Raw genomic sequence first — 19,598 nt, forward strand, 5'->3', positions numbered from 1 at the left:
GCAGTTTGACCCTAGGCTTGTAGCCTGGGGATCTGACCCATTGGCTTCAAAGAGACTAATTTTGCAGAATTTATTACATGAGGATTCATTAGTGCTGTGTGAATTAATATCTAGACCCTAGCTCTTAAAGAGCTCTACATGTAGTAAAGCATTAAACCATTAGGCCCATGGCACTACAAATGCTGTCTGAGTCAGGGGTTTCCCTACATTCCCTCCCAAATTCCCCATCAGTTAACTGGTTACACTTTCCAGTTCCTCTACCCCTGCACCCGGAATGAACACTCCCTCTCATTTTGGTTCCCTGGGCTGCAGATGAGTGCCATGTAAACAGGGCTCTAACTGGGAATACAGGTGCTATAGACCTACATGCTATACAAAGTTAGAGTTCAACCCCAAATCTTTGACTTAGAAACATTTTAAATACTTTGCCTCGCTGCAGGATTGAAAAGGGACAGAAACTACTGGCTGTGTTCTTCTAGCACTTTCACTAATGGTAGCACTAATGGTTGGTAATTACAGCCAAGGAGTAGTAATTTGTCGTAAAGAAAGGAAAAGAAAACAGCCAAATAAATTAACCATGCTAAAACTTGCTATGTGACTCTGTAATGCCACAAATGACTGGGAAGAACTCACAGCACAACAGTGATTCTTGTGCCAAACACAAATAGAGTATGAGTTTTAACCCCAGAAAAGCCCTATGTAGCACTACCTCACTGCAGAGGAAGATGACCAAACTCATGAACATTAGGGACTAAACTCTCACTGAGCTTCACTGGACATCTAACTGCTCTTTGTTCCTTTAAAAATGTCCCCCCACCCCCAATGAGACTACAAATGATCTCAAAAACTCTTTGATCCTGGTAAAAAAAAAGATTTTGTTCCTGTTTGTATGCATTAAGAACATTTTCCCCTATTCTCAAAAAAGAAAAATAACAAAAATCCTTGTCTAGGCTAAAGATCCAGCTCAAACCCACAAAAGAGCAGACAGAGTAAAGGATGATCCTCCATCTTGAACTCACAACATTGTGCCGAGGATGGCGCAGCCAGCAGGAGTACATAAGGTTACCCACTGATGTAAGCCATCTGTTGCAATGCCTCATGAATGCTGTTATTGAAAGAGAGTAAATTGTTGCTTGAATGGCAAAGATTTGCTTCGTTTATTTAGTGTTGTGGCCAAATTCCAGTGTTGGTAATCACATTCTGCCTAACTGTGGAATATGTGAGGGTAAGTCCTTCCTTTCTTACTGTCCTAAATTGGTGTCTAGGGTTACTATCCACTATAAAACATTTGAATTTTGATGTATTTGTGGATCCAAGTGATCTGTGTGCATGGAAAATCGTTTTTTACTCAACCTGGGTTTGTCAGTTGTATTAGTTAAGAGTAATCCGCTTACTACAAGATGTCTATATGAAAAGAATATATGAAATTTATCTCTAGGTCACCTCCATTTGTTGCTGATGGCATTACACTATGGATGAACTGGGGCAACCACAGTAAAAACCATCATAATTTCTTTCCTTTGAAATCACTGTCTAACTTGCTGAGAATAGTTTTGTGTCATGAATAGGCATTTTTGTTAAATCATTACACAAGAAATGAGATGGTATTTAATTCTGACTACTCGAACGCCTCTGAATCTCTGAGCAGAGTATATTGATTTACAGCAGGAAGACTATGTCTAGATCAGAAGTTTTATCAGAAGATATTTTGCAACAAAACTTCTGTTGACAGATCATGTCCAGACAGCAAAGCAGATCAAAAGAGTGATCCGCTCTGTCTACAGAGAGTGGCCAGCGTGCCCAGTCACTCTACTAGCAAAACAGCCACTTGGAAGCACAGCAGACAGGGTCACAGGTCACCATTGCCTTCCAGGAACCCCAGCAAGATAGTCCCCTACAGGGACCCCCTCAGACACCCATTCCCTGCCTATGCTGCAGGCATGCCTACCTCCTCCAGGGACAGCATAGCCAGAACAGGGCTTTGACTCTTTCTGGGAGACACAGCTCATTGCAGGGAGCCATGGTGTCACAGCAACCCCCGGGCTTGCACTGACCCCACATAGAGATGCTTCAGCATCTGCTGAACCTCCTGATGGCAATTCTCCTCTTCCTCATAGAAGACAAGCCTAAGACTACCTTTGAGGACCTCACCATGGCTGCAGGACGCACCAGGTGGATTTGGAGGCACTGCACCAGTTCTGACCAGTGGAACTGGCTGGTCATGGGCCAGTGGGAAGACCAGCAGTGGGTCCAGAACTTCCACATGTGGAAGGACACCTTCCTGGAGCTCTGGCCTGGGTCACCCCCACCCTTTGGAGACAGGATGCCCAGCTCCAGTCTGCCATCCTTGTGGAGGAGTGGGTCACAGTTGTTCAGCGCCCCCGACAGCTACTGTTTGGTGGGCAACCAGTTTGGCATGGGGAAGTCCACTGTCGGAGTCCTCCTCATGGAGGTAAGGCACTCCCAGGCTGCCGTCCCTTGGGATGTGGGGTTGCGGGGAGCCCATCCCGGGAGACTGTGTCAACCCACCCCCGCACAGTACTGCTGTGGGGGGGGGACAGCCTCGGGGGTGGTGGGTTCCTGGACAACTCAGGGGGGAGCTGACGTGGCATGTGCTGGCAGGGTCTCCCCCAAGGCCTGGGGCTCATCCAGCCTCCCATGAGGCTCTCAGCAGGCTGGTGCACATGCCTGGGGGCTGTCTGCTGGGGCCGAGTAGCACACACAGCCTTTCACATGGCTCCACATGCTGGGATCTCAGCAAAAAGTCCTGCCCAAGCCATCTGTGTGACGCTCACAGCATGCCTCCTCTGCACCCGCCTCCCACATTCTGCCATGGGTGACAAGCAAAGCACTCAACAGAGGGACCCCTGCCATCTCCAAAGATGCGCAGGAGGTGGCCTGGCTGGTAGGGACTGGCTCCAGGATGTTAAGAAGCTGCCACTGGCCTCTGGCCCATGTCTGGGTCCAGCTCCAGCAGAAGTTGGAGCTCAGAGGCCTCATCATCCTTCGGCAGCTCCCACTGTGAGAGTGCCTTGAGTGCTGTGTCCACACTGTGATATGGTGGGGATGTGTCCCTCCCCCGCAGGATGGTGTGGAGCTTGTGGTAATAGGGTAGGTCACACATCCTGTCTCAGAGCATTGGGCAGCATCCCAGGCCTGGACCTAGCCATGGTGAAGTTCTTTGGACCACATCTGCTCCATGGTTTAGGGAAGGGGGTGTCCCCATTTGGCCAGGGCACTGGCCATCCAGGTGTAGATGGGGGAATTGCAGCACTTCACCTTGGGGTCTTAGAAAGTCTCCTCCTCCCCCTACAGGTCCAACAGGGCCTGGGCCTCAGCCCCAGCACAGGAGAGGGACCACCTCTTGCTGCCCTGGCTGCTGGGACCCCTCAGGCTGATGGGGATTGCAGGCTGTCTGCTGCTTAGCCATGAGGAATTTCTGGCTGCTCAGGAGGGCTGCAAGGGCATGGAGCACAGCTGTGTGTTGCTATGCTGCTCACACACTCTCAGCTTCCTGCTACAGGATTTCCTGGGCTCCCTGAAATTTTAAGAGAGGCCAGAGGCAGGGACCATAGAGCACTGATTGCTGTGGATGGGGTGTCCTCCAGGTCATCTATGTGGCATCCTGGAGACCTTTTCTGTTGACAGAAGGCCCCCCTGAATGTTCACCCCCACCTTTTGTTGACAGCTCTCTGTCGACAGAGAGGTATTTTTTCTTGGGCAGCAGGGTACAGCTGTTGACAAAAGCACTGCATCCTGTCAACTTATTGTCAACTATTTGGTTTTGGGAAGAAGGGGCTTCGAAATCAGGGTCATTTCTAAAGAACCCCAGATACATGGGCAGTATGCATTTCGAAAGCGGCACTTTCAACCCACACGTGGCCGCCATTATGCTAATGAGGCTCTGCATATTCATGGAAGAGCCTCATTAGCATCTGCCAAAGTGCTTCATTACCATGCCCCCTCCAAAAGGAGAGGGCTATTGTGGCCACAGCCCATGGTATACAGCATCTTTACTTCAAAATAATCTATTCTGGAATAATTTATTTGGAAATTGCCCCTATTTCCAGTCTACACAGCCCCTATTTCAAAATATCTCTTTTGGAATAGGTGCTGTTGCTCGTGGATTGAGGTTTACCAAAGTCGCAATAACCTGACTGTTATTTTGAAGTTATTGCAAAATAGCAGTTGCATTATGTAGACGCTCGCAAAGTTATATCGAAATAGCAGCCATTATTTCAAAATAACTTTGCTGTGTAGACCCACCCTAACATTCACCATCAAATCTGTCTCGCTCCTGGGACTCCATTTTAGTTCTTGGGTCCACTCACTCTGATTTCACTGCAGATTCAGAAAGGTTTTGATCCTTAACTGTGAAACCAAAGAGGAAAGTAAATGCCAAGCATTGAACTCAAAGAACGTGATATAAACTTTGAAAGATGAAAGATACTAAAATGATAGCTGCAGTCAGCAGATTCAGGATGACATGACTGTAGAACGCAGACTTACACACATTTGGGTCAATTCACTTCTCATGTCTTCAACATTTTGTTTAATGTAGGAAGATACTGTTCTGAGCAGAGATAAAATCTACAGACAAAACTGACACTAAATCACTGTGCAGGCTAACATAACAATTTAATCTAGTTTGTGTTTCCGCTTGTTTTATACCTACGGTTTGATTTCTTCTTCAGTTTCTGACATGTATTTGCTTGTATTTTACTGGGTTAACTTTAATTTGGGAACTCAAAGACTTGAGTGATTTCATTCTGAGTATAAGTGACCAATATGCAAGTTTAATTGTGAACCACAGTCATGGTCCCAATCATGGTTCCCTCTATTTTTTCCCACGCATGGGCAGAATAAATGTTATGTGCACCAAGGCGTGTGCGGATGTGCGCCACCAATAGAAACACATGCTGCCCACTGTGGGTGGCTGTGGAGCTCTGTGGAGCTCTGCTAATCAGCTGCTAATCTCTCTTGGGTGGCAACCAGTTGCTCAGTTTACAGGGTATACTGGTCCCAATCCTGAAATCACTAGGGACTTCAGTGGGAACATTAGAAGGACAAACATTTGTATTACATGTGCTACAGGATGGATAGTTAAATCTCTTGTTCAGGGCATTAGGTAACCAAAGTGGATGTCAAAAAGTATTTTTCCCCCCGGTGTTCAGCACCGGCCTTGTGCATTATGAAGATAATTCTCCTTCCTCTGGTATATTGCACACAGGACACTGTTGTAGCCAGAATGCTGAAATTAATGAACTTCCAGCTCAAGCTGCTATACCAAATCAGTACTTAGCTATTTCCTGTTCTGCATTTAAATATTTATACTTCCCTTAGTGCTACTGGGAGGGGCAGGAATTATAAAACTTAGACCAGACCTGATTAAAATCATGGGCATTGAGCGCTTATCCTAAAGAACAATTTTACATAATCACTCTCGGATCCCTGAGTCTCCTAATAAAATATTTAGCTAAGGAAGACAGCAAATTTAATATTCAGAGCTTTGGCCTGTTTTGATCCATCCCCAGTTGGTGAAATGGGAACTACTAAGGGGGAAATGGTTATTTCAGTGAGTAGACAGAGTTAGCAGCAATGGTTAAAAATACTATTAGAGTGTCTGGAAAGGGATGCAGGGCCAGATTTTTAAAAATATTTAGGCTCCAAATATGAGGTTAAGCAACTAGTGGGGTATTCAAAAGCACCTGGGTGCATTTTTCCATCTTTAGGCACCTAAATGCATTTAAAATCTAGCCCACAAATGTTTGGAGGGTGCAACATGATGACAGCTACCCAATAAAAGTATCCCACACTGGATACTGGACACCAGGACACTTGAAAGGAATATTGTTTCAGGTCTGCTCTGATTTCTAATTAGATAATGAATGAAGTAGGCCTCTAAAGCCAGCCTGGAATTTGTGTTAGCACTTTGCATGTATGAATGACAAAAGGACTGATTTTATATTGATTTAAACGATCCAGCCAAAGAATGTTTAAACATCATGTGTTTGATGCCCAGCTATGCCAGAACACCTGGAAATATCAAATTAATTCCAGATGTTCTGCCATTGACAAACTTGTTTCTTTTACAGCCGCACAACACGTATACACTCACACGCGCGCACACACACACACACACACACACACACTGTGACTTCCAGTTCTGCAAATAAAACTGAGCAGTTTCTGCTCCTCGTGCTTTCCTCGTGCTTCAATAACCCTGAATTGCAAGCGCTGGAAAGAATTTTAATCTACATAGTTTTAAAATAGAGGGGGCTTTTAAATATGCTGCAAACAATTTGTGATGGTCATCTCTAAAATGCAGTTCCATTATCCTTTTCCATTTGGAATGAATGAGCTAATTAATTTCAGGCCATACTTGATGAGGTCAGCACCATACGAAGGGTGCGTGCTAGACATTGCTAATCTCTTTCAGCTGAGAGTGATGAATTAAAGATGAAGCATGCCTTTGCAGCCCTAATTTAGAATGTATATCAAAAACCTACAGCAAATAATACTATACCCTACAACAAAGGAAAACTTGTTCTCTCAGGCTCCCATGAAGTGTTGATTTTGAAGCCATTTTCATTTCACTTTGGAGTTCCAGCTGTGGATGGGTGAAACAGTTCAGAAAAATCAAGCTTTCTCAGCCTGCCTGGACAAAAGTGATGGGTGAGGGGAAAGCTAGTCTGTGTTTGATCCTGTATGTATTGTGATTCTAACTGTATGCACCACATTTAGCAAAGCTCTCAGAGTCCTGAATTCCAGAAGTTAATAGCACCTGTGACATATTACTATTGTGCACCAGATGAGTTTTCCTAATGTATTTCAAAGTCTAAAAGGAAAGCAATAAATTTCTCAATGGTGGTTCCTATGAAATTTTACTAAGCTTTCTATGTTTCCCATATTCGATAGGTGTGGTGTGTAATTTCTGTAATAATAATAATGAATAATAATAATAATAATTAAAAACTAGCTTCCAAACCAACGAAGAGCTAACTCTCTCCATGCTTATTCACACTGAGCAGCATCTACTTCCTTGAATAGGCCCATCCGCTTACATGGATAAATGTATCAGAATTTGGTCCAAAAGGTTGCTTCACTTTTAAACTAACCAGGCCAGATCCTCAGACAGTGGAAATAGGTGTCAATCCATTTAATTCAGAGTGGGTATGCTGATGATTTATTATATGACCCAGTTCTCACTGATGGCCACATGCTTTCTATACTCAGACGGAACCCCATCAGAGTTTTACCCAAGTAAGAAAGTGTCGGATTTGGCCCTGTATGCAGCAAGAAGTTAGACATAATTATCATTTCTGCAAAACAGTACAAACTACAAATTTATTCTCTGGAGAGAGAAGTTGAAAACAGTAGACTTCCAGCTACCCAAACACTGTGCTTCTTAGTACCTAGCGATTAGCTGAAATTCTTGACAGGTTATTGTAATGAATCAAAGTTCCCAACTGGTGGCCATAACCGGCTGCTGTCTTTGTATCCCAGTAGTCCTCATTAGAACAAAGCTGCTTCAAATTAAACCCAATCTACGTGCCGAATCAATCTTTCAACCCTTTGATTGCTTCTGAAAATATTTATATTTCTTAATAATGCACATTTCGGGCTGCAGCCTATGATTAAACCCAGACAAGGTCCAGAGAAAGCTTAGAGTGTATGTGGAAGGGGTTATTTGGGACAGGAAAGGAAAGATAAAGAACACAGGTTTTTCCCATTGTGGAACCATTAGAGTGTATAAATCTAGCAAATTTAGTTGTATGAGCATCAGAGTGGGTTGGTAATAAATACAGATTGGAGTATTATAGTAACCAAATGGAGTTTATGGATTATGCTCAGTAGTTCATAATTCTCCAATGCTGCACTCTAGCTAGCTTCTCACTGCACTGAACTTTATTAATATTCTCTTTGAATGTTTCTTGTTGAAGTTAAAGATTGCAATGATATTCGACGTAATACCAACATATTTAAAGGATCTTCTCTTCAAACTAATTTCAGGGAATGTTTTTTAAAGGGTTTAATTAGAAAAAACAGATGCTATAAATTATCTACTTACTCCATTAAAAGTCACCAATTTACACCAGTTGCGTGTCTGGCCTTGGCTACAGGAAAATAAGAATTTGAACATAAACAAGTAAACCATTATTACAGCTTATCCAATTAATTTTGTAGGTGGTCACTGAAGGGGTCTGGGGAAACACAAAGACTTTCCAAATGCAGCTCATGGTAAACAGCATGTGATATGTTTAATAAAAGGTGATGTAAACTACATGTAAGATAAGATGACTGGGGAAAGAGGGATATATTCCTTGGCTGACGAGTTGTTGAATGATTATTGAAATTTGTACAGCTAGGTCTTTATCCTGCACAGCAGGAATTATGGCCTTGCTTGGGAACACAGACCAAATGAGGGAAAATTTCTTGGTATTCCACCCTAAGCATTAGTGACTGATCTTATTTATAATAATAATAATTTATAATTAAAAGATTTGGGAAGGCCTGACCTTTTAGAAACATGGTGGAATAAATCATGTGGGCTAAGTTATTTCTACCTCTGGGTATAGGGAAGAAATTTCTCAGAACTGAATCAAAGATATATTGTTTAATTATAATAATAAAGAAGGTAAATGTAGATCTAGTATACGTGGTCCCTTTGCTGGTAAATTTTCATTATAGTTTTTTCAAGTCTTCAGTAAAGGATGGAAGAAAATATTTTGAGCCAACACGTTTTTCATTCAATCAATACAGATTTCATTGTAGTAAGCTATTATTTCCAAAGTATGTTGTTATTATTATTATTAATATTATGTCATGAGTCTTGACCACGCTTTTGTCTTAAAATATGTTTAGGGTATATGGTCTTCCTCTACAAGAAAACCTTTGTGTTATCACCAGAAAAAATAAAACTTGTGTCAGAGACACAGGACCTGATCCAAATCCTCCTGAAGTTAATAGAAAGACTCCAGTTAAAGTCAGCAGCTTTTGGATCAGGCCCAGAGTAAAGATGTTATATGATGAAGCTGATGTTTTATGAATAACTTCTGTTATTTGACAATCCCAATTTGGCACTGCACTAGGAGTTCATTATTGAAAAGAAGCCTTTTGTGTGAGAACTTTAAAATATATCCTTTAGTGAAGAGACACACAAAACACGGAAAGTATTGTCTTATGGAGAGCTTTTATGAAACAGTTCCAGCCGAAAGGTGTATGCCTATTTTTAAAAGAAATTTTCTGATTGTAGATAACGGCTCAATTTGATTTAGTGTCGAATGATAGTGATGGGGTTGATAACTGAGCATTCATCGGTAATTCATCTTGTGCTAGTAGAAATTTACAGCAAAGCAGTGCTTTCCCAACTCTGACAAGTCCTATTAATCTTCTTCAGACACATTTCAATAGGTGTCTCCATCTGTGCCCAACATCTAAACACTCTGGCATCACTAGGGACTTTGAGACACCTTCATTTCAGGTTACACTAGTTAAAATGTGATACTAGCTTGCACTCTATATTTTAACCTAATTCTCTCTTTTCATTCAATTCACCTGTCTTGCCTACATCTTTCAACTTATGTGTAATATCCTTTTCCCCAGAAAGAGCTTAAATGGAGATTTTGTTTCTTATACATACAAACTATACTATGCTGAGAGTGACCAAAATCTTTAGCTGTTAAAACAATGTAATACAGTCCGTAGTTGCTGCAAAACTAAATGTACTAGCTGAAAAGTGTCTTTGGTATAGCATGCCCACAAGGCAAAATATATCTGTCGTAATGCAGCTCTTACAAGCATTATTAGGCCTGGCTAGAGGAGGGACTGAAATTGAGTTTATTCTTTTTCCAGTTTACCAGTTTTTAAAATGGTTCATTGCGTAGCACTTTGGTATTGAAATCCAGTACCAGCCACCCATGCATGTTCAACTGTATGCAGATCACAACCATATAGTACACCTCTCTTTACATGCACAGCTAATGCATGAATAAACATTGCACTGTCTAATTATAGCATTTATGGATTATGCTCAAACTTCCTTTTTATTAAAAGAAAAGTAATTTGCAAACCACATGGACAAGGCATAGTGCAAAATGTATGTGAATTTCACCACAATTCAAATATTGTTACCTTTGCTTTCATGCCTGCAATGAGTTTGTTAAGAGAAGCAGCATAGCTTTAAAGATTATTCATTAAAACAACCTTACTCCACAGGAACAGTACGTTTTAAAAGAAAAGCTGAAGATACTTTCCTGATTTTGATATATCATATTGCTCTCTGATTAAGTGCTTCAGTTTCCACAAAAATCTTGTAATGAACTTTTCTTTAAAAGATCCAAACAATGAGTAATATGCATAAATGTGTAGCAGCATTCCAGAACTCATAGTCTCAGACTTTGACTTTCTCGCTTCTATGAAGTTCTCCAAAACCATCCTGTGAATCATGTTATAGATCTAAATGACCTTATTGTAGGTGGCAAGTTTAAATGTGCCATATTAATAACTTGTTATCCAAGACAAATTAAGTCCTTATGTGTCAAAAGCACTCTGCTCTGGATTACCTACAAGACAAGTATTTATTGAATAAACGTTGGATCCAATTTCATTTTAATGTGACTGACTGTATGCTTCTGCCTTTTAGAATGAGATAAAAACACTCAAACCTATAACTCTGTTGCAATATTACACCTAACTTGTCTATTTCTATTATTGTCTCTTTAAAGAGGGATACAGAAAGAGGTTTTTGTTTAGTTTTGTTTTAAAGGTTTTATTATTATTATCATTCTGAAGAGCAAGGGAGAGATAGAAAAAAAGGCTGGCATTCAGCCTAAAGAGAAATCATTGAAACAAATTAATCCTATGCCGTTTAAATTGACATGGTAATCCATCATCAGCAAAGGCAAACTCTGAAAGCAATCTAGAATCTGCAGTGTTCTTTCACTGGCCCTGAGGCACAAAGACAGATAGTAAAAGAGGAGGAAAAAAAATCATAAAAGTTAGCAGTGCCTTGGAAAAGAGATTGGGGGGAGGGAAGAAGCAGCTTTCACTTTTCCTGCTTCTAAATATCCTGTTCAGAAAAAAATCCTGATTAACCTTCAACAGTTGTTACTAAGAGGAGTGTCATGTCATCTTGAGATGCAAAGAACTGAATGTTGTTTTTTTCATATAGTGGCCATCCTTTATAAACTCTAACATACAAAAATATACCAAACATCAACTTTGGCTACTCTTTCGATTTGTGCCTTGTATCGGAGTTATTCCAACAGGATAAATAAATACCCTTTCTTCATACTAGTGTACTGGAACAGAAATTTAATTGTCATAATTTGCAAACAGTTAATGGAAAAGGCTTATTTGGTACTCTAGTCCATACCTCTGTCTGCTCAAGACTGTGCACTAAATTCTCTAGGCTAGTTTTAAATATCTCCAGCAATGGGACCTTTTGCATTTTTAAACATTTAGAACACATGCTGCAAGAGAACAATATAAGGGTTTCAGGTTTTGAAAGCCAGTTGTACTGAAGCCTCTGTCATCATAATAAAAAGTCATCTACAACCAATCCAGAAATGAGCTAATAACAGATTCCGCTGCTCCTACTTTTCTTAAGCAAATAGATCCATTACTTTATCCAAAGCTGCTCCTCAGTAACCGGACCTATCTGTCCAAGCAATGGACAGTATGTTATTGAATTGATACTTTGGATTTTAGAGAGTAAAATAACATAAAATAAAAGTAGAAATCTAGGGACATCTTAGAAATCTTAGAGTGAAAAACAGACATTGTCTGAAGAAAAAGACACCCTTATGCCAAAGGCAAAGAGGTGAAAAACTGGATAATCTGAACCATGCCTAACATCTGCCCTGTTTTCATTAACTGAGATAATGTTTCTTCTTGCTTGTTATTAAGAAAACTTTATGTGGTAGAGAAATCCATGAGCAATGTTCTCAAACTGTTTTATTGCTGTATGCCATGCTGTACTATTATGACTTTGGGGGGTTTTAAAATCCTCCCTCCCGCTAAAGCAACCCAGTTCTCAGATTTGACTGAGATGTCAATTTCATCTCCCCATGAAGGTCTGTCACTGGATCTGAAGCACATAGGCAAGGTTAACTGCTCAGTGTTGGTCAAAATGATTAATTTTTAGGGGAAGAACTTCACAAGGTTTAAAAGTGACAAACTGATATTTCCGGTCACTGTCAAAGATGTTTGCTGAATACAAGTGTAATTAGTGTCTAAAGTAAATGATTGTATTCTGCATAACATAAATTGCTAGTATGGAAAATTTATTTTCCCTCTCTATAGCAAGAATTTTTAGACTTAATAACAAAATAGCCTATAATATAAAGGGACTCAAATAACACCACAGATTTCAGCTAACTGGTCTGTGTCGGAGGAAAGTTGAATACTTAAGTATATCAAAGGTGAGGATGTGATTGACCCCATAACTTTGATATAAGCACTAATATGTTTAAAATCCAAAATAGGGTTATTTCATTTTCAGCTAATACTTAGATCAAAATTAAATACTGCAGCTGAAAATAAAAGTTGCATGTTAATTCTTTCATATTAAAACCTAAATCCAGTCCTAGTTTTTAAAATTTGCTCTTCCTGACACTTGACATAAGGCAAACTTGTTAAGAAAGGCCTACCTGCCATTTTTCACTCTTTGCTGGTGTTTTCAGTTTAGCTTAAACTCTAACGTGATAGAATCTCCTCCAAAGTACCTCAAAAACACAGGATTTTTATGACTCATTAATTTCTTATAAATAGAAATTAGAGCTTCATAAAAAAGCACCCTTTTAAATTATAGCTGGAGAAATAAAGGAGGAAAAGTTAATAAACGCACACATGGATACGCAGTTGATTCTTAATCACGAAGGACAGGGAAGCATTTCACTACAGTGTAAAATTGCTCATCTTCATTCAGTTCAGAACACAGAATCTAAATATGCACTTAAAATATTTCCAGGAAAGCTACAGTCTTTCAGAGGAGGGAGAGTTTTAATGAAGATGCTATAAATATGTAATTGATTTTAAAATCACCTAAATTCATATGTTGTTCAGCTGCAGTTATATGTGTACATCTCTTCATTCCTCTCGGCCCTTTCTGATAGCTGTACTTCTATCTCTATACTGCTTAATGCAGACCCTAGAATGTAGTAACTGCTTCCCTAAATAATCTATTTCTGCTTTTAAAAACAAACCAACAACAAAAAAACTTAGAACTTTGAAAAACAACAATGTAGATCAGTTTTTCTTTTCACGTTTGATAAGAACATTATTTTTGAAGCTGAATATTTTAAATGTATATGATTCTGTACTTTCAATGGCCTAAGATTCTGTTAATTATTTTTGGACTTGTCTCTTAAACACTTAAGTCGCTTGAAAGATTTCATTATTAGGTCTGCTGATAATTAAAATAAATGGTAATCATAACTCTTATTGGGGGAAGCTACATTTTTATTTTTAATTTTTGCTTAGCAGTATAATGATTAAATATAGTTTTATTCTAAAATCAGAGCTTGTTAAATAGAAAAGAACTGATACAGTTATCATTCTTATTGTTTGCAATTCTGGCCATTATCATATTAATTTGAAAAATAAAATAAATGTACGCAGAGATCATAATTAAACATACTTACCAAAAATGTACCAATCTTCCTCAGTAGTTAGCATATTTCTGTCTTCTTACTGGGGAAAACAACAAACAAGCAAACAAACACAACAAACAATTCAAATGTATAAGTGAAGAATTCTACACATCTAATATTGTGTGAAATATACAGAAACCTATAGTCAATTTCATCGGTTAAAAAGTAGTTTGATAGCATACAAAGACACAATTTACTATCTTGTTAAAGGGTTGAAGAACAGAGACTAGGAAGCAAAAATGCAAATTTATCCCATGTTATTCTCAGTGTGTAAATATGTATATAAGCATGCAGGTACAATTTGAGAGTTATTAACTTGTGACATCAGTTATGAATCTTATTTCAATACAATGTAGCTACCTATTAAAATATCAGGCAGGTGTGCTATCTGGCAAATATATTATGCAACTCATTTGTAGATATCTTCTTTAAAAGTCGTCATTTGGCTATGGAGAGGAATCTAAAGGGATTGTTCTGGAGGCAATAAATACAGTTTTCTTTTTGTGATATCTGGCATTTTTCAAGCACTTCATTTGCTCCCCATGTTAAAGGTAGTGAAAAAAAGAAAATCTGCATTTAAGTGCATCAGAAGTATAGTTTTATATCTATAAGCTTCATGCGTGTATATGTGTAGTACCTGTGTCTATGTGTGTATTTATAGACAGGCCAGACAGCTCTTTTCCTTCATGTAAGAGAAAAATGGACTAGGAAGGAGCAGAGTTCTTAAACCTTGCAGCCACACAGAATCTAACACCATGCAATCGCCTTTCTTGCCTAGTATCTCTCTCTCTGTCTGACACACCCCCCCCCCCTTAGATTAGCGTAGTTAACCTTGGTTCTGTGCTGGAGCGGGAAGGGTTAATGAAACCAAGCTCTTTACGACCTGGAAGGTCAGACTCTTCCTATCTGCAATCTGAGGAATTAGGTAAAGAGGTTATAAGATTATAGTGAGAGGAGTTATAGGCCCTCCTGGCCTCGCACCTGAACATATTGGTCTAATCCACTGGGATTCTTAAAAATTGCTTCAGCTATGGAAAACTGTTAATTAGCCAGAGTCTGTCCTGGGGTTTCCTGTTGCAGTAGTGAGCCAACAGGGCAGTAGGAACCCCTTAGCCTTACATGAAATTCATCTAATATACCTCCCCCCACAAGAACTACAACGGCACCAGCCATTTATTTAGGGAGAAAGCAGTGTCTGGATGAAAGGCATTCAGAGGACTGGAAAGCCTGTTCCTAGGCCACCGCTCTGATATTAGTAACTACGTGCCCATTTGTAACTGGTCCTAACTTCAGTGTTTGTGTGCGGTAGCAAAATGAGCACTCGGGAAAGCAAAGAGCCATGTTCCCATCAGTTCTGCTCTTAGGTGCCTCGTTTAAGACTTCCCCTGCCTCCTAGGGACTGAGTTCTAGTCAGTTTCATCCTAGCTGGGATTTGCCCCCAAAGAAAAGCTAAGCACTGCGGCTTGCCCCTTCAGTACCGCGAAGATAACCTTTAATCTGTGGCCGCCCCCCATCACCGGACTCTCTATATGTTCTATTTTAACGTTGATTGACAGCCTCATTGTCAATTTCTAGCTTGCTGCAGTTTGCTGCTTAGCATGACTGTCTGAAGCAGAGTTGGATGTAACCGACCGGCTCACATCAAGTGGCATTTATTGTACCTGAGACAGAACTGAATAGTCCTCTCAAACTGCTGAAGTTGAAGATCCCGCGTAAGAATCTCCCTTCCGAGTTACAGTAGGAAATATAGAGCAGAACTGAACCCTGTTGTCATTTCCAGACATGCTGTTGCTGATGCCATTTGTGGTTACCTTACAGATGCAGTAATCTGCAGATAATATACTAGAAGAGCTGTCATTACAGTATAAAATGATGTGCTTAAACACTGAAATCTATTTTATGCACCGTTTATTTTAGGGGATGGGAACACACTCATATCAGTTGATTTAAAGTCTCACAACAGTGATGAATTTATTGTAGCTGCTGCTATTAAAGACCTCCCCGTCTGATGGAGAGAAATAGCTGAAGTCCCTTCAACTTGATCTCAAAGTCAGATCATCATTTAATCCAGCCCTCTCTTTTTTATTCTCGCTGCAGGTCTTCAGTGACCATTTTCTGAGTGTTGCAGCCATTGATTTACATGTGGGTGGAAAAAACTTCTATGTTCTTCTCCTTGTTCTATTTCCTTATAGAATTTCTATCCTCTGCTTTGTCTATTTCATGCGTGTGCCTCATTCTGCTGCCGAGCTGATGGGGTCATTTTAGAAAAGTGGGTCTTATCTTTCTTCCTACCTTCTCCGGTCTGATTAGGTATTATTTTTTCATTGGTTCTGCTACAATAGGTTCCTCCCTTTAATCTCCCTCTTTTCTCTCTCTCTCTCTCTTTTCCCCATCCCGGTATAACCAAATCCATGAAATTCACAGCCTCTCGCTTTGACACTACTGGGTCGCCTAATCACTCCGTATCGATTTCCCTAACTCTTTTCATCCAGCTGAAGACACATCTTAAAACACTCCAAGCCGGAGTGTGCTCTTTGCTTTAGACACACTAATAAAATGATTTACCCTTCCCTCTCTGCTCTCCTCGCAGGAGAAAATCGTTCAAGCCCCGGCTATTTGTGTGTGATCAGTAAATATTTAGTGTGGTGACATCTTCAGCTCCTCTCCTGATCAATACCCAGCCCAGCAGGAGGTGGGCTATTGTCCGGGAGAAGATTTGCTGAGCGCTCCTCCGCCTCCCCTACAATATGCTCTGATTTGTGCCCGAGTGTACCCAGCAGAGAGAGAAACGGGGGGTTCTAAATGGTCTGTTCTCAACCTGTTTACCTTGACATTAAACCACCTACGCATCACCCTGTTTCCCAGCGCCCTGTGGTGTTCTCAGGGCTTCCAGGGGGCAGCTGTAAAATGAATATCGAGCAAGCCACCGGTCACAATCCGTGCGCCATTGTGCACCCCTCGCTCGTCGCTGGGCAGCGCAGTGGGAGGGGTAGGGGGCGCGTAGGTGAGGGTCTGTTTCCTCGGTCCCACTTGTGTTGCTGCGGGTTTCGCTCTCTAGCAAAGGCAAGCTCAGCGGTCTGGTTGGGAAGGACTTGGCAGCTCAAGGTGCCTCCAGGTCCCCTTGTCTCTAGCTGTCCACGCTGGAGCGCTTTCTCCCAGGCACTCCAGTGGACAGAAAGAGGAGCTGATGAGCGCTGCTTCTCCTGAGCTGCTGTTTCATTCCAGGCAAAGCTGGTGTCTGGAATATGAAATATTTTTTTCTGTTGTACGTGATTACGTCGGTATCTAAGTATGTGTTTCTCCAGGTCTATAACTTGGTATATGTGTATGCACGTAGGTGCAAAATATAATACATATATAAGATACAGAGATATATATATTATGAGTGTGTTTGTGTGATCCATACTTTATACACAGCTATTCTCTATATGTGTGTGTATTTAGCCATCTGCCTATATATCTGTTAGTTATCCACAGACAGATGATTAAATACACACACATACAGAGAAATAGCTGTGTATAAAATATGGAGATATAGCTATATAGATATAGATACACATATAGATACACACACACCATATATTCGGTGTATTATATACGTGCATGTGTTCTGTAATTAAATATTCTACTATACAAACGACTACATCCACCTGTTAACTTTCCTTATAAACCACTTTAACTAATGGCTTTTAACTAATTTATCCAGTCCCTTATTCAGGTAAAGGAGACGTCTGGGGCAGGGGGGGGGGCAGACCCATATCAAAAGGTGTTACACCCTCTCTGCCGCAGGAACTTTGCACATCTTGTATAGAGCGATTATCTCCAGAATATATCTTTATACTAATGCATACTTAATTGGTCTGTCTTGACTGTCCATATAAAACAATTTAATTAGGGTGCTTTCTGCTTTGGAAAGAAGAAAAAAAATCTGCCCAGCATTTATTGTATTTAGCGCCAATACAGGCAGAAAATGTTGCACAAGTTTTTGGTTGAAAGAGCACCTATGTGTCCATTGAAGGGCGTTGATCCGAAAAGACAGAGAGGACAAGTAAAATCGATTGGAAGCGACCCTTTCTGTCCCTTTCACACCATTCAGACACTCCATTCCTTCTAAGACAAAGACGTAACGGCTTGGGAATGCTTAGGGGGAAAAAGAAGGCTCCAATCCCACAAGCAAACGGAGCTCTTTGAAAAATTCCTTGATATTGCTGTTATTTTTAAAGATCCCCCCCCCCCAAGATATTCTTACCCAGCGTCTAACATTTCTTCGGCTCACAAGTCTGTGGACGGGGGGGAGGTAATTATGGCTATTAGCATTGCAAGTCTAGTTTCAACCTTGGTCTTTCGCAGGCTTTTAGGGTTAAAATAGCCCTCACCCCTGACCCCTGCCGAGCAGACTCGCGGCTATCACTACAACTTGGGCCAAAGTTTTCCAAAGCTGAGCTGCCCAGCAGAGCGAAAATGTGTCCCTGGGATGATTTTTTTATTTTTATTTTTTTATTTTAGATTTAAAACATCTTTAGCCGATTTAATTATATTCCCTACATACAACACCTGGGGCGGGGGTGGGGTAGGGGACCCTTAAAGGTACAGTCCACAGTCTTTCTCTCTCTCTCTTCCTGGTTTCCTTTAGGTTTCTTCGGGCTGTTTGTTCTCCAGCATGAAAACTGTTATCATAAAACTGAATTATTAGGTCATTCTTTCATCCTTGGTTTGCAAGGATAAAGCTGGGGGGGGGGAGTTAATTCCCCCTCCCTCTCCGCCATGCCTCCTAGCCGTTGGGATTGATAGAAAGGGACCATTTGGGGAAGTTGGTGTGGGCAGAGCGGCAGGCGTAGGCTAAAAGAGGAAATTACTTTGCTATGTATCCTGTGTTTGCCTGCACACCTTAAGAATTCTCGCCCGTAAGGGGTTTATTTTGGAGAGGAAGGGGAGATCGCGGTGGTGGGGGTGGGGGGGCTGGGTGTCCCTCCAGCCATAATACACATTCATTCAGCCGGGCTGTGACTCCATCTGCCATGTACCGATCACAGGAGCTGAGACCTGAGCACCCCCTAGTTAGGGTATTAATTGAACAGTTAAAGGATTTACCCTTCCGATCAATACTGTGCCTTTATACCACCCCCTTCCCTCGCCCAGGCTGGAATGATCGTTGCCTTGGTGGGTTTGTTTTTCCTTCATTGTCTGAGGTGGTAAACCCCATTTGTAATTTTCATTAGCTCGGTAAACATGCAATTAACATTCAGAACTGTGTTTAACTTAATTCCCGCTTTAAGGCGAAGGCAGGGAAGAGCGTTTGTCCCATTTGTCAAGCCTGACACCCGAAGTCCCAGAACTGCTTCCTAAAATCGAGGATCCGTGCCCCCCCCCACCCCCGCACCATTCCTGCCTTAAAACCAGCCGCGCCCCCAAAGCCAGCAGCCGGGCTCCATGCAGTTTAGAGCAGCGCCAAAGGCAGCCTGATGGTCTCCAAGTTGTGCCCCGCTCGCCCTGCGCCGGGGTCTCCTGCAGTGGGGAAGGGGCACCTATGGGGGGGTAGAAAATGGGCATCGCAGCAGAGTAGTCCTAAACCACCCCCACCGTGGCGCTCGGCACGGCTCAGGCTGCCTTGCCCTGGCTGCGGGAGACGTCTCTAAGGGTTCCAATTAGCCGCAGCCATGAATGTGCCAAGGGGGTTGGTGGCTGGGCTTATTTATTTTAACCTGGAAAAGCTGGAGATGGGGGCGTCTCTCCTAGCTGGGAGCCCAGCTCGGGGACAGAGGCGGAGAGAGCCCCCCGGCTAGCTTCGAGTCTCCGCCAGTTGTTCCAGCCTGTGCTGGCGGTCCCCGCCGACCCCTACACAGGACCTTCGCCCCTTCCCCCGCCCCAGTCCGCTTTCTGGGCATGTGTTGCTGGTCCGCCTGCAGTTGTCTGCGGTTTCTGTCCTCGCGGGTTTGCAATCGG

At 41.6% G+C, this 19,598-nt stretch overlaps 1 long non-coding RNA gene across 14 annotated transcripts in view; it reads right to left on the reverse strand.

Moving 5' to 3' along the window:
• Positions 1–19,598, reverse strand: part of LOC142019691 (uncharacterized) — a 131,654-nt gene that overhangs the window by 110,641 nt on the left and 1,415 nt on the right. For all 14 annotated transcript variants that reach the window (XR_012647159.1, XR_012647163.1, XR_012647162.1 and 11 more), the window contains exon 2: positions 13,647–13,695. This is a non-coding gene — a long non-coding RNA (uncharacterized LOC142019691). The remainder of the gene's footprint in view (positions 1–13,646; positions 13,696–19,598) is intronic.

Source organism: Carettochelys insculpta, chromosome 12 (genome assembly GCF_033958435.1).
Source record: "Carettochelys insculpta isolate YL-2023 chromosome 12, ASM3395843v1, whole genome shotgun sequence".
Taxonomy (NCBI): domain Eukaryota; kingdom Metazoa; phylum Chordata; order Testudines; family Carettochelyidae; genus Carettochelys; species Carettochelys insculpta.